Consider the following 16,910-nt stretch of genomic DNA (forward strand, 5'->3'; position numbering starts at 1 on the left):
TAACCAATGTCATAAAACAACATGTGTACTACTGTTTCATGAGAAACTATTTGTTCTGTAAGCCTTCACTGAAGTACAATTAAAAAAAAAAAAAAAAAAAGAGTAGTCAAACTGGAGAATCAATTTAGAAAACTCATTCTTACGATTTTGTTTCTCTAGAACCATTCTCAGTACCAAATGTCTTAGGCTGGATTCTCCAGTGAAGTAAAACCAGTGACTGTATATATAGAGATTTATCTCAAGGAAATGGCTCACGAGGTTGTAGAGGCTGGCAAGTCCCAAGTCCACAGGTTAGGCGTCAGGCTGGAGGCTTCTCCTGTCTAATGTGTAGCTGCAGGGGCTGACAAACCCAAGATCAGCAGGTCAGACAGCAGGCTGCCGGCTCAAGGGCTGCAGAGGCTGATGAATCCTAGATTGGCAGGCAATACGGCAGGCCACTGGCTCAAGTCCCAGGAACCGGAGGTCAGATGATGAAAAGCTGGATGCAGGATCCAGAGTAATCAAGCGAGCTTTGCCAGAACGTCCATAAATATTGGATGCAGGCCACACTTCCAAGGAAACTCGCCTTACAACTGATTGGCTGATAACATCACATCATGAAGGATGACTGCATCGTTACACGTCTGCCAAACCACTGAGAATCATGGCCCAGCCAGGTTGATACACAACCTCAACCATCACACTGGGCTTCTAAAAATCCTTTGGACTGACAAATGCTCTGCCTTCCTCTCCTCTGGCTCTATCATTTCCTTTCGTCTTTAAGGTACAGAAACTTGAATCTCACTCTTTCTTCAGACTCTAAACTTTCTATAGGTAGTCTCCGGATGATGACGTACTCGGGTTATGACAAACCACACTTACAACTGTCCATTGTTGTTTTTTCCTTGCACATCTTATCGTTAGTAATACGTGCTACATATAACGTTGCAGTATGTACTTTGCTGATGTTATCACTTTCAGATGTAATGTTACCAACTTCCAAAGACAAATAAAGATCAGATTTATAAAGATATCAATAATAAAAGGCGATCATGAAAACTGAAAAAAAAAAAAAGAGGTATTCAACTGACGTCAGAAGGAACTGACAATGGAGTACTTGTTGGAGGGGAACCCCATCATAAGTCGGGACTACCTGTATATGCTTTTACGTAGAGTAAGTATAACTTCTCTCTTTTCTCTCCTATTTTTTCTTCTAAATATAGAAAGTACATCATGTTTACTTCATCATGGAGCACAGTTGTTTTAAAAACCGACTTTCGAGTGTGCAGTTGATGTCTGCTGTGGAAGTCCCATGAGCAAGGCAAAAAAGAAAACAAAAAATATTTGTTACTTAAAAGTTTTAGGTGTATTCATCATATAGACTGCTTTTCATGTGGCAAGTGATTTGCTGGGTGTTAAAAAATATGTCTGTGAGGAAGAGTTTCTGCCCCCTCATAACTCGTCTAGTGCGAGATAAAGACCAGTGATTAAGCCATTGCCATGTGATTTAAGTGCTGATCAGTTGCTATCAAATGGATTCGGACTCACGGCGACCCCATGTGTCAGAGTAGAACTGTGCTCCATAGGGTTTTCAGTAGCTAATTTTTTGGAAGTAGATCACCAAGCCTTTCTTCTGAGGTATCTCTGGATGGACTCTAACCTACAACCTTTCTGTTAGTAGCAGGGCTTCGAACCAGTTCATTCCAGTTTAAACCAGAAGAATCCCTAACTTGGCAACTGAGTTTGCACTCAGGGTTTGTTTTCGTTGTTGTTAGGTGCCATTGAGTCAATTCCAACTCACAGCAACCCTATGTACAACAGAACTCAGCACTGCTCAGTCCTGGGGTTTAGGTAAAAGTGTAGGCTGGTATAGGAGCCCAAGGGAAGAGCTTCTAGCCTAGACAAGGCTGTCTGAAGACGGTGATTTCCAAACAACAGAGTGGCTGGTGTTGTGTTTGTGGGTTGGGGGGAAGAGTTAAAATTCCTGAGTTTGGCTGACAGCAAGGGGCTGTAGCAAGAGATGAGGCTGGAAGTAGTAGGAACCAAAGCATGAAGGTTTGGGAGGGCAATGGGAAGCCACCAAAATGTTTTAAGTAGGGAAGTTTCATAACAACTAGATTTGCTTCTTCGGGATGATGACTGACTACTGTGTAGACTGAAAGGGCATGACCTGGAGGCCAGGTAGAAGCTGCTGGAGTCTCAGTGAGATGTGGATTCCTGAAATAAACCAGTTGCTGTGAAGTAGATTCATAGCGATCCTATAATACAGAGTAGAACTGCCCCATAGGGTTCCTAAGGCTGAAATCTTTACGGAAGCAGACTGCTACATCTTTCTCCAGTGGAATAGTTGGTAGGTTCTAACCACAGTGCCACAGGCTCCTTATTCCTGAACTAGAGTTAAGGTAAGGCACCTGAGAAGTAAGAGCTATTAGAATTAAAATTAGCTATTAGAATTCAAATGAATGGGACTTGGCAGGAGGCCAGCTGAAAGCCCATCTACACCCTCCTGGTGTGTCCCTGAGTAGGGCAAACATTTAACACTTAACTCTTAACCTAAAGGCTTTAAGCTGGAGTCCACCCAGAGGCTCCTCGAAAGAAAGGCCTATTGATCTTCTTACTGAAAAAAAATCACCTACCAAAAACCCTGTGGAGCACAGTTCTACTCTGACACATACGGGGTCATCAGGAGTCAGAAGAGCCTCTGTGGCAAATGTTTTTTGTTTTTGTTTTTAAGTTCCCTCCTAACCTCTCCCCTCTCCCGCCGCTCCTCCCACCCCCTCCACCAAAGCTCTGTTTGTGACTTCACGCTCCCAGAAAAATGTTTTTGGCAGTGTTGATTGAACCCTTTTGGGATGTCCTACAAGTAGGATAGCTCTAACTCCCAAGGGCACCAGGTTAGGCATCTACTGCCAGTCGTTCATTTAACCAACAAACACTGACCACTTTTTCTGTCTTATATAACCTGTAATAGAAATAAAGGTTCCACGATCATCCGGGTTTGAGAACTAGTATATCATTGTCTTGGAGATTCCCTGTGCACTAAAATATATTAAAAACTCCAAAAGGTCCTGCAGTAAAAAACCTGTTTACCCTCCTGTTTCCTGCCATTTTGTGTAATTCTCAATGCCATTCATTGTGGATATATAAATATGTGCTATGGCTACCCAGCTCCTTTTAGTACCATTGCTAGGTTTGGGGAATGCCAGCCTATGAGTTCAGCCTGTCTCCCAGAACAACCCAGAAAACCTCCCTAATTCCTCTGCACATGGAACACAGGCCTGCAGGAAGGGCTGGGAGTTGCATTTCTGTTACTGGGTAGTACTCAGTGGTACAGCAGTTTCCTTCTCAGGCCAGCTCTATGGCAGGGGGTTGGGCATTCTTTCTACAGCGAGCCTATAGGACAGAATAGAACTGCCCCATAGGGTTTCTAAGGAGCAGCTGGCAGATTCAAACGGCTGAGCTTTCGGTTAGCAGCCGTAGCTCTTATCCACTGTGTCACCAGGGCTCCAAAATATTCTATAAGGTACCTGGTAGCCTTTTAATAATCTGTTTTCTGTTTAATCAGCTAAAGTCAGTTTCTGTGGATGCAACCGAGACCCTGACTGATAGAACATTACACAGATGTAGCATTCCAAGGGGTACGCTTTGAGGAGAGCCCATCTCCGGAGCATTTGCGGGAGCTGCTTCAAGTCAAGCATGATGTTGTGGTGAGCAGTGCGTAGTTGAAGGGCCCAGGCTAACTAGCTGACAGACTTGGGTTATAACCTTATTTCCTCCGTTAAACAGCTCTGTGACCATGGGCAAGTGATTTATTCTGTCTGGACCCTCCTTTCCTCATTTGAAATATGGGCCTGTTAATAGCTATCTTGGGGCTCTGGTGGCGCAGTGGTTAAGAGCTCAGGCTGCTAGCCAAAACGTCACCAGCCGCTCCTTGGAAACCCTATGGGACAGTTCTACTCTGTCCTGTAGGGTCGCCATGAGTTGGAACCGACTCAGTGGCAACGGGTGATAGCTATCTTGCCTATTTGTTATAATGATACAGTGAAATAATGTACGTGAAGGAGAAGGTGTACTTCTATTGTGAAGCCTTTTCTGGCAGTTATCTTCGCCCCCACCCAGTTACGCTCCCTCCTTTCTGTTCCCTCGATACTTTTTTACAAACACTTGCCACATTATATCTTTGTATCTTAATTATATGTAACACCTATGTATCTTTGCCTACAAATTCAGATGTGCAAGAAATATAACTTTGTTTTTTTTATTACAAACTAATTTTTCCTTTAAGTCCCTATTCTGAGTTCTTGTCATTTGTGTAGCTTTCGTATCCAAGGTGCTCAATTACCACTGGCTGAATGAATGGATGAATCTTGACTTTGGTTCTGAAATTGGGTTTGTATGTAAATATACTACATCGTAAATTTTCTTAATTTTTTATCTTATTTTAGGGGAGGTACTTGAGATAGAAAACTAAGTGCTAAGATTTATAATTTAAATAACAGTAAACACAAACCCATTGCTGTCCAGTCGATGGACTCATAGCAACCGTTTAAGACAGAGTAGAACTACCCCTAGGCTTTCCAAGGAATGGCTGGTGGACTTGAACTGCCAACATTTTGATTAGCAGTCAAGCTCTTAACCACTGTACCACCAGGGCGCCATAAATAAGGTAGAGAAACTAAAATAGGCAAATCTATTATAAATTCATCAGGTAAACCAAAAGAGAAGTATATCCTTGATAGAAGCTGCTTTTTATGTTATTTTATTCACCTCCTTTTTCACTGTGCTTTAGATGAAGGTTTACAGAGCAAATTAGTTTCTTATTAAACAATTAATACACATATTGTTTTGTCACATTGGTTGCCAAACCCAAGATGTGTCAACACTCTCCTCAACTTTGGGTTCTCAATTTCCATTTGTCCCGCTTTCCTGTCTGCTCCTTCCTTCTTGTCCTTGCCCCTGGGCTGGTGTGTAGAAGCTGCTTTTTAAATTTTAAATTTCCTACAACTACCTATCAATATCATCAGACTTAGTTGTTAAAAATAATCAAAACTCACCGAAATTTGAACATAAAGTTTATTCTAAGCAATTATTCTATATGCAAATAGGGAGACCCTTTTGATTCCAGGAAAAGCATATGGCTCACAACTTGGTGGCAACAGGTTTGGGTTTTTTGGTTTAGGTACAATGAGGCCTATAAAGAGAAGAGGAGGGAGACACACGGAAGATCAACCATTGGCTAACCTTAATGTGACTGACCAAATCTGCCTTCCCCCGTTTACTGAGATCAAGGGGCATCAGGTCACAAGAGGGTCTCTGCCCCTCCACCCAGCTACATCTTTTGAGATTCAAATTCCGTAAGCCAGGCTTCCAAAAGGAAAGGATTTGCAACTTCAGGTGAAAGAAAAGCTGCTGGTGGATTAATTTTGGACAGGGATTTCTTTAAAGTGAATATTTGGTTTCATGGGTAAGAAAACACCAAAATCAAAGCAAGATATCTGCTATCAGTTTCTCTCTTTGACATAGTTTTGTCTGGCTTTACAATGAAAATCATAAAAAAAAAAAAACATAAAAGTAGAGAGAATAGTATAATGAATGCCACACATCCATCACCCAGCTTCAACAATTAGCAACACAGCAGATCGCCAGGTCTTTTCTCCTGCGCAGCTGCTGGGTGGGTTCGAACCACCAACCTTTCTCTTAGCGGCAACGCACTCAGCCATTGCACCATCAGGGCTCCTTTGTTTCTTATATACCCCCCATTTCTGCTTCCTCCCTCACCCCTACAAAGGATTATTGGGAAGTAAATCCCAGAAATCATTCATCTGTAGATATTTCAGTAAATATCTCCAGAAGGTAACCACTCTTAACATAACCACGATACCCTATCACAACTAAAAAACCAACAGTAATGACATTCCATAAACTATCCAATTGCCTCATGAATGTTGGGGGAGAGGTTTGTTTGAATCAGGATCTGGGTGAAGTAAGCTTGAATAGCAGTAGTTTGGGAAACCCAACCAAGGGGACTATCTAACCAGGAATTACAGTAAAACCTGTGAGAGCTGGAACCTGTGTAAGGTGGAAACCTGTCAGAGAAGGAAAACTTCCTGGGTGTTTATGAGGTAGGGTTTTTAATAGTGAGCAACTGAAAAGTGGTAAGCACCCTTTCAAAGGCAGAAAGCTTGCAAGACCTGGAAAAACAAGGCAGTCCTCTCAAGTTCTGGCTCTCAGGTTTCACCATATCTGATTGAAAGGAGCCCTGGTGGCCTAAACAGTTAAGCAAGCACTCGGCTGCTAACTGAAAGGTTGTCGGTTCAAACTCACCTGGCAGCTCCTCTGGAGAAAGACCTGGAAATCTGCTTCCATAAAGATTAAACCAAAAAATCTATTGCCATCGAGTGGATTCTGACTCATAGCAACCTTACAGGACAGAGTTGAACTGCCCCATAGGGCTTCCAAGGAGTGGCTGATGGATCGTAACTGCCTCTTAACTACTGCGCCGCCAGGGCTCCATGTAAAGATTATAGCCTAGAAAACCCTATGGGGCTCTGTCACACGGGTTCACTATGAGTCAAAAACAACGTGATCGTGGCACCTAACAACGACATATCTGACTGCATTTGTGAATTTAACTTATGCATACACAATACCCTGACAATAAATAACCTAGAGTGACTTCTGCCGGAAGTTTCCACGGTGAACACACAGTGAACAGCAGCATTATCACAGTAAATACCACCGGTGTCGCTACCGTTACCCTCTCTCTGTGTAGTAACAACCGCGTAGCCGCAGAAACCCTATTGTAATGCCAACAGTTTGAAACCCCACACGTCTGTCACTGTGTCCTACTGTGGTGGCTTGCCTGTTGCTGTGAAGCTGGAAGCTATGCAACCAGTATTTCAAATACCAGCAGGGTCACCCATGGTGGACAGGTTTCAGCTAAGCTTCCAGAATAAGATAGACTAGGAAGAATGACCTGGCAGTCTACTTCTGAAAAATCAGCCAATGGAAACCTCATAAATAGCAGTGGAACACTGTCTGACACAGTGCTGGAAGTTGAGCCCCTCAGATTGGAAGTCACTCAAAATGCCACTGGGGAAGAGCTGGTTCCTCAAAGTAGAGTCCACTTTAATGACATGGATGGAGTAAAGCTTTTGAGACCTTCATTTGCTGATGTGACATGACTCAAAATGAGAAGAAACAGCTGCAAACAACCATTAATAATGGGAAAGTGGAATGTACAAAGCATGAATCTAGGAAAACTGGAAGTTGTCAAAAATGAAATAGAACGCATAATCATCAATATCCTAGGCATTAGTGAGCTAAAATGGACTGGTATTGGCCATTCTAAATCAGGCAATCACATGGTCTACTATGCTGGGAATGACAAATTGAAGAGGAATGGCGTTGCATTAATTGTCAATAAGGACATTTCAAGATCTAGTCTGAAATACAATCCTGTCAGTGATAGGATAATATGCATATGCCTACAAGGAAGCCCAGGTAATAGACTATTGTTCAAATTTATGCACTAACCACTAATGCCAAAGATGAGGAAATTGAAGATTTTTACCAACTTCTGCACTCTGAAATTGATCAAACATGCAATTAAGACACACTGATGATTACTGGTGATTGGAACGCAAAAGCTGGAAATGAAGAAGAAGGAACAGTTGTTGGAAAACATGGCCTCGGTGATAGACACAATGCTGGAGATTGCATGACAGAATTTTGCAAGACCAATGACTTCTTCATTGCAAGTACCTCTTTTCACCAACATAAATGGCAACTATACACGTGGACCTCACCAGATGGAAAACACAGGAATCAAATTGACTGTATCAGTGGAAACAGACAATGGAAAAGCTCAATATCATCAGTCAGAATAAGGCCAGGGGACAACTGTGGAACAGAACATCAGCTGCTCACATGCAAGTTCAAGATGAAGCTGAAGAAAATTAGAACAAGTACACAACAGCCAAAGTATGATCTTGAGCATATTCCACCTGAATTTAGAGATCATCTCAGGAATAGATTTGACTCATTAAACACTAATGACCGAAGACCAGATGAGTTGTGGAAGGCCATCAAGGACATCATACATGAAGAAAGCAAGAGGTCATTAAAAAAGACAGGAAAGAAAGAAAAGACCAAAATGGATGTCAGAAGAGACTCTGAAACTTGCTCTTGAGTGTACAGTAGCTAAAGCAAAAGGAAGAAATGATGAAGTGAAAGAGCTGAACAGAAGACTTCAAAGGGCAGCTTGAGAAGACAAAGTAAAGTATTACAAGAAATATGTGAAGAGCTAGAGATAGAAAACCGAAAGGGAAGAACATGCTCAGCACTTCCAAGCTGAAAGAACTGAATTAAAAATTTAAGCCTCAAGTTGCAGTTCTGAAGGATTCTACAGAGGGAAAATATTGAACGAAGGAGGAAGTATCAAAAGAAGGTGGAAGGAATACATAGAGTCACTATACCAAAAAGAACTGGTTGATGTTCAACCATTTCAGGAGGTAGCATATGATCAGGAACCAATGGTACTGAAGGAAGAAGTCCAAGCTGCACTGAAGGCATTGCTGAAAAACAAGTCTCCAGGAACTGATAGAATATCAACTGAGATGTTTCCACAAATGGATGCAGCGCTTGAAGCACTTACTCGTCTATGCCCAGAAATCTGGAAGACAGCTACCTGTCAAACTGACTGGAAGAGATCCGTATCTGTGCCCATGCCAAAGAAAGATGATCCAACAGAATGTGGAAATTATCAAACAATATCATTAATATCACACGCAAGTAAAATTTTGCTGAAGATCATTCAAAAACAGTTGCAGCAGTACATAGACAGGGAACTACCATAAATTCAAGCCAGATTCAGAAGAGGATGTGGAAGGAGGGATATTATCGTTGATGTCAGAGGGCTCTTGGCTGAAAGCAGAGAATACCAGAAAGATGTTTACCTGTGTTTGACTATGCAAAGGCATTCGACTGTGTGGATCGGAACAAATTATGCATAACATTACGAAGAATGTGAATTTCAGGACTTTCAATAGTGCTCATGCAGAACTTGTATATAGACCAAGAGGCAGTTGTTCAAACACAAAAAGGGGAGACTGCATAGTTTAAAATCAGGAAGGGGGTGCGTCAGGGTTGAATCCTTTCACCATATTTATTTAATCTGTATGCTGAGCAAATAATCCAAGAAGCTGGACTATATAAGTAAGAACAGGGCGTCAGGATTGGAAGAAGACTCATTAACAACCTGTGATGTGCAGATGACACAACCTTGCTTGCTGAAAGTGAAGAGGACTTGAAGTACTTACTGATGCAGATCAAAGACTACAACCTTCAGTACGGATTACACGGCAACATAAAGACAACAAAAATCCTCACAACTGGACCAATAAGTAACATCATGATAAAGGGAGAAAACATTGAAGTTGTCGATAATTTCATTTTACTTGGATCCACAATCAGTGTCCTTGGAAGCAGCAGTCAAGAAATGAAACGAAGCACTGCACTGAGAAACTGTGCTGCAAAAGACCTCTTTAAAGTGTTAGGAAGCAAAAGATGTCACTTTAAGGGCTAAGGTGCGCCTGACCCAAGCTATGATGTTTTCAATTGCCTCATATTCATATGTAGGGTCATGCTATTCGGCTATATGCACCCCCTCGTAATGGCGGCAGCTTTGCTCTTCCCTGAAACATGCCAGGGATGAACTCGGGCTAAGGACAAGGCTGGGGATGGTGTGACTGGGCTGGTGGCCAAGGCCAAGGAACACCTTACGACAAAAAGAAAAACATCTGGGCCTGGACATATAGTCCCTCGTCCCTGGAAGCACTGGCCACCCAAGGGCTGGGAAGAAAAACAAATAAGCCTTAGCCCCAGCTGGAACCGTATATAAGCTTGTGTCCCCTTGCTAGGCGGTAGCGGAGCACTTCTCTGGTCTAGCCGCCGCCCTGGACTGTCCTGTACGTAAGTTCCCCAAATAAACCATATGTCCCCATCGCTGGTTCCGGAATCTTTCTTTGGTCTCTTGGCTATGCAGCCAACCCTGGGTCCAGATGCCGCTGGGTTGTTACCCAACATCATCTGAAAGGTGGACAATGAACAAGGAAGACCGAAGGAGAATGGATGCCTTTGAATTATGGTGTTAGCGAAGAATACCAAATATACCATGGGCTGCCAGAAGAATGAATAAATCTGTTTTGGAAGAAGGACAGCTAGAATGCTCCTTAGAAGCAAGGATGGCAAGACTTCATCTCACATAGTTTGGACATGATATCAGGAGAAGGACATCATGCTTGGTAAAGTAGAGGGTCAGCGAAAAAGCAAGACCCTCCACAAGATGGACTGACACAGTGGCTGCAACAATGGGCTCAAGCATAACAATGATTGCTGCGGGGATGGCGCAGGACCGGGCAGTGTTTTGTTCTGTTGTACACAGGGTCGCTATGAGTCGGGACGGACTGTATGGCACCTAACAACAACACAGGTTGAAAGTCATGCACATATAACTATACTGGTGTTGATGCTACGCAAAATACAAAATAATAACAATGAAACTTTCAGTTTAACCAGGGCAGATTGACCAGATTTTCTCTCCCTTCCAAAATCACACTAAGGAATTAAAAAGATACACTCCGGTGAGGACTAGGAGAATGAAGACTGCAATGGGTAAGAAATTTCAAAATGTTTTGCATGGTGGGAAGCAGATGCAAGAGCAGTAGCTGATTTAGGCAGGCCTAAGAATCTGCATCCGTGGTTCCTGTAAAGGAGCAATTTCTTCAGGAAGGGAACCCCTTTGCCTCTCAGTACTCTGGAAAGGCTTAGATGTCACAGAACACATGGGTAAGTGGGGGTGCTGAAAAGAGGGGGACTGGTTGAAAACTTGTATTCAGAATGGTTAGAGCCCCAGGGTCTCCTCCTGACTCGGTGCAGCCAGGCAGACACCCCTCCACCCATCCCACCCCACCCACCTCCACCACAGGAGCTGGGAGATGTATTCCCTAATGCAGTGGTTCTCGAACTTCAGCTTGCATCAGAAACATCTGACCTGAAGGGCCTGTTAAAACAGATTACTGGGGTCTGCCCCTTAGAGTTTCTAATTCAGCAGAAGCCCTGGTGGTGCAGTGGTTATAGTGCTCAGTCGCTAACCATAAGTTTAAATTTTTACAAAAGCAGACTGCCACGTCTTTCTCCTGCAGAGCAGCTGGTGGGTTCAAACTGCCAGCCTTTTGGTTACCACCTGAGCGCTTTAACCACTGCACCACCAGGGCGCCTTCGTAAGGATTTACAGTCTTGAAAACCCCATGGGCAGTTCTACTCTGTCCTACAGGGTTGCTATGAGTCAAAATCGACTGGATGGGAGTGAATTTTTTTTGTCTGGGGTTGGGTCCAGAATTTGCATTTTTAACTAGTTTCTGGGTGATGAAGCTGCTGCTTCATGTTGAGAACTGTTGCTCTGGGGAAATCCAAGCTGGGAGGGCAAAGTGCAGGCCTGCAAACGGGCTCAGGTGAGAGTCTTCCCACTGGCCGTTTCTTGCGCATCATGCTTCCAGCCAGGCTTACACCCTTGGTCCTACTTCCCAAAAAAGCCAGATTCTCCTCTGAATGCTTGTCAGTGAAGTCTACCCATCAATAAGCTACACCTGACGTGCAAACTTCTTAAGGCTTTTTAGAGGGCCTTTCTAGAACCTGGGTAGCCAAGGATCACCAGAAATGTCAGTAAAACCTTTAACATGAAAGAGGAAATGAAAACAAACAAAAAATAGGATAAGGAATCCAGAGAAGACAGGTAATACAAGAAGCAGTACGAAAGTTCAAAAAAAGCTGTAATTACACGTAAAAAAGGCCAGACTTAATGGTCTGACAGAGACAGGAGCAACCGTAAAAAAGGCCAGACTTAATGGTCTGACAGAGACAGGAGCAACCCCTGAAACTATGGTCTCCAGATGCGCTGTTAACCCAGAACTGAAACCATTCCTGCAGCCCACTCTTCAGACAAAGATTAGACAGGACAATAAAACAAAAAGCAGTACATGAGGACCGTGCCTCTTAGTTCCTCAGACACAGGACACCCAATAGGCGGCTCCTGTCCAAAGGCAGGATGAGAAGGCAGGAAGGGACAGGAACTGGTCAAATGGCCACGGAACCTGGGGTGGAAAGGTGGAGTGTGCTGTCACATTGTGGGAATTGCAGCCAATGTCACAAAACAATATGTGCATAAATTTGTGAATGAGAAATTAACTTGAGATGTAAACCTTCACCTAAAGCACAGTTTTTTAAAAAAGCTATAATTAATATCTCTTGAGCAAGAAGCAATGTTACAACCATGAAACAATAAAAGGAATACCCAAATAACAAGAAATAGTATTGGCAAAACGTTAACTAAAAAAAAAAAAAAAAGAAAGGATTGGTAGGTAAAGTTGCGGTATTTCCAGACTCTCTCCTTTATCTTCTGTAAATACACGCAGGAGTGTCGCACGCAGAGTTGTTGTGATCGTTCGTTTCCACGGAGTCACCTCCTACTCGTGGCTACCCGCGTCTAAGAGAACGCTCCCCGTCCTGCGCGTCCTCCTGACCCTCGGCACGTCTGAGTCTATTGTGACTGTTGTGTTAGTTCGTATCGAGGGTTGGAGGGTTTCCTTGTTTCCGCTGACCCTCCACTTTACCAAACTCCATGTCCTTTTCTAGCGATTGGTCTTTCCTGATGACTTGTCCAAAGAAAGGGAGCTAAAGTCTCGCCCTCCTCAGTTCTAAGGAACATTCTGGTTGTATTTCTTCTGAGACTGATTCTGTATCTCATCTGGTCTTTTGTATCTCAAAGTCGACTGGTTTAAAACGCACCCTACGCTGATACGGCCTCATTAACATAAGAAAGAAAACCCTATTCCCAAATGGGACTACATCCACAGGTACAGGGGTTAGGATTCCAACACAGATTTTGAGGGGGACACAATTCAATCCACAGCAGCACCCAATAAATGTTGTTGAATGAATGAATGATGCGGAATTCCTAAGGGGAAGCAGATCCTCCGCAGTGACTTTATCAGGTTGTCGTCAGCGATTACCGGATTAGAACACCTACCTCAGGAAGGTCTGAGGGCCAAAGGGGAGATCAGACTCCAGAGCCTGTCCCACCTGAGCAGCAGGTGTCAGGGCCTGGGACAGAAATAATCAAAATGGCTCACAGCCCTCGGATATTTCAAAGACCCTTAAAGAGTCTTTGTAAATGAAGAAACTGAGGCCTAGAAAAGGGAAGTGACCTCCCTTGATCACTGGAGGCAGAACTGGAACTAGAGGCCCAGTGTCTGATTATCTACAGTTGACATCATCAGCAGTGACACTCCTCATGGATGACTACTAAGTCACTGTACGTAGGGCCAGCTGAGGCAGAGGGCAGGAACCATGTAAAGGGAGTGTCCACCTCACGGGCTTTAACTCAGCCTGGCGCCAGGCACCACCACCCATCTGTCAGTTTGTCCCACTGCGGAGGCTTGCGTGTTGCTATGATACTAACAGCTATGCCATCGGTATCTCAAATAGCAACAGGGTCACCATGGTGGGCAGGTTTCAGCAGAGCTTCTAGACTAAGACAGACTAGGAAGAAAGGCCTGAAGATTTACTTCTGAAAGTTAGCCAGTGAAACCCCTGTGGATCACGGCAGAATACTGTCCAATACAGTGCTGGAAGATGAGCCCCATGGGTCGGAAGGCACTCAAAATACATGGCCAGAATGCTCCTTAGAAGCAAGCATGGCGAGACTATGTCTTACATTGGACATGTTATTAGGAGGGGTCAGTCCCTGGAGAAGGACATTGTGCTTGGTACAGGGTCAGCGAAGAACAGGAAGACCCTCAAAGAGATGGATTAACACAGTGGCTGCAACAACAGGCTCAAGCATAACAAAGATGGTGAGGACGGGGAAGGACTGGGCAGTGTTTCATTCTGTTATACACAGGGTCGCTATGAGTCAGGAATCAACTCGACGGCACCTAACAAGATTTTGAACTATTGTTTTTGTTTTGCTCACCCCCAGTGTCATATAAGAAAGTGAGAGGAACAGCAGGAGTCTCTGTTTTTATCTCATCTGACTCTATCTAGAACGCGATGTTCTACCCTTTCATGATTAAGTCATCTCCATTCATTCAAAAATTACGCGCCTATTATGTGCTCGGCCCTGGACTAGGTTTGGGGGTCAAGTAATATGTGAAAACAGGCACAGTCTTGTCCTCAAGGGGTTTAGTATCTAGTTGGGATACAGGCAATCGTATAACTACAGAAATACATTTAAAATTATAACTATAACTTTGAAGTGTGCTTTGAAGCAAAGCTATAAGTTATGTGCTGTCTCAGGAGAGACCTGTCTCACACCAGGAAGTCAGAGGAGTCACATATTAAGAATTTACAATTGCATTAACTAGGACTCAGGGTGGGACTGGGGCTTGTGTAAAGGCCTGAGGTTAAAAAAAAAAAAAAAAAAAATCATCCCTATGAGACCAAACAGTCAACATTTACCCTAAAGCAAAGATGAGAAGGTGGGGGGATGGGGCGGGAAGCTAGATTAATGGAAACAGAACAACTAGAAAGGAAATGAGAATGTTGACACAGTGTGAAAAATGTAACCAATGTCACCTAACAACATGTATAGAAATTGTTAAATGGGAACTTAATTTGCTGTGCAAACTTTCCCCCAAAACACAATAAAATATTTAAAAAGAAAAAGAAAGCCCTGAGGCAGAAGAGAGCTTGGTCCCTTGGAGGATGCCTAAGGCAAGGGTGGCTAGTGGGCAGAGTGCAAAAGGCAAAAGAGATGAAGTTGGAGTCTGGGGTGAGAATCTGCAGCCCAGCTAAAACTTTGATCTTTATCCTAAGAGAAAAGGAAGCCATTGAAATGTTTTAAGCAAGGGATTGAATACAATGAGAAATACGACAGTATATTCATTTTGAGAAGATGATTTTGGCTGCTGTAAGGATAACGGGTGGGGAAGGTTGGAAATGGAGAGACCAGAAGGCCATGTGGTCAAAAGAAGATAATGGCAGATGAGTGAAGACAGAGAGATCTAGGGAGTAAAATACACCAATGTGTGTGTGTATACATATATATATATATATATATATATATATATAGTTTTTGTTTTGTTTCAGATTTTTTAAAATTTTTTTGTTTTTGTTGTTGAGAATATACACAGCAGAACTTGCACCATTCAACAATTTCTCCAGGTTCAGTTCAGTGACACCGATTCCATTCAAGCTGTGCAATCATTTTCACCTGCTTTTCCAAGTCGTTCCCCCCTATTAATAAACTCACTGCCCTGAGTTTCCCACCTGATCTTCCAAGTTGCTGTTGTCCATTTCACCGCTTGTACATAGTTCTTAGAAGAGCACAATACTGAAGACAGACATTCTTTACTAGTTAAGCTCACCTATTCTTTGTACAGCAATATATATTTAAAATGCTGTATCTTCTACCAAGGTTTTCTTGTCCCTAAAGTTGGCCTTTGATAGGCCCAAGCTTCTGTAAACTTTAGCTAAAACTTTCCGATAAGTTTCTAAAATATGCTATAGTAATTAATGTTATTCCTCTTACTATTCTTGACTCTTTGAGGACAGGGTTGCCATGGGGTGGAACGTTTCTCCCATACAGTGATGACCTGAAAGTGTTGTACTTATTGGGTGCTCAACAGACATGTTAAATTGTAGAGTCTCCTGAGTTTTTCCTTCCTTAGCTCCCTACACTTAACACAAGTGTCACTAAATAGTTACTCATATAACCATGGAGTTTCTGGGTGGTGCAAATTATTAATGCACTCGGCTGGAGGTTCAAGTCCACCCAGAGGTGCCTTGGAAGAAAGACCTGGCAACCCATTTCTGAAAAATCAGCTATTGCAAACCCTGTGGAGCACAGTTCTACTCTGACACATGGGTTGCCATAAGTCAGAATCTACTTGATGGCAACTGGTCATATAACCATATATTTAACACACTTCTCACTGGACTATAGACTCCATAAAGACAGGGACCAAATCTGTCTTGGTCACTGTTTTATCCCAAGGCTCAGCACTCAACCTGGTGTCCAATAAATATTTGTGAAAGAATCCTTTTAGTGTTAAAGTTTCAACCAAACACTTACATAGTGCTTATTATGTGCCAGACTCTGTTCTTCACCTTAAACATACGTATTAACGTATTTAATCCTTATGACAGCTCCATCCCCATTTCACTGATGAGGAAACTGAGGCAGCCGGACTAGGTAACCTCTTAAGAGAGTCCGTCTAATCAGATATGGATGTGCAGTCGTTCTCTACGACAGGAGCTGCGCTAGGGGACACAAAGTAACATCACGGTTAACGTTTTTTGAAGTTATATGTCAGTCTTCCTGTTAAGCACTTTACGTAATATTACTTAAGCCTCACAATAGCCTTGCAAATTAGTTACTATTAATCCTATTTATTTTTAAGGAAATACAGGTTTGGTGAGGTTCCGGAACGCGACAAACCCCCCAAGGCTGGGAGGAGGCGGTGTCCAGCCCCCTACGTCCGCGGAAAACCACAGGACTCCACCCCTCCGCCAGGTCTGGCCCCGCCCAACCCCTCTTTTGCGCCTGCGCGCTCTCCGCGCCAGCCCCCTCCTCCCGGGCGACGCGCCCCGCGCCTGCGCACTGCTTCTCCATGTGTGCTCGGTCCCGCCGAGCAGAGGCAGGAAGGCCCTTTTGGGGCAAGTCCTTGCCACAGGCTTGGCGGCCTCCATCTGCTGCTACCCTCTTCTCTCCGTCTGCTCGCACAGCGCACACGCCATGGGCAAGAGCCGGACGAAGCGCTTCAAGCGACCTCAGTTCTCCCCTACGGGCGACTGTCAAGCCGAGGCGGCGGCGGCGGACGGCGCCGAGGAAGAGGAGGACGACGGGCCGGCGGCGGAGCTGCTGGAGAAGG

This window comes from Trichechus manatus, unplaced genomic scaffold, assembly GCF_000243295.1.
Source record: "Trichechus manatus latirostris isolate Lorelei unplaced genomic scaffold, TriManLat1.0 scaffold00014, whole genome shotgun sequence".
NCBI classification, from domain to species: Eukaryota; Metazoa; Chordata; class Mammalia; order Sirenia; family Trichechidae; genus Trichechus; species Trichechus manatus.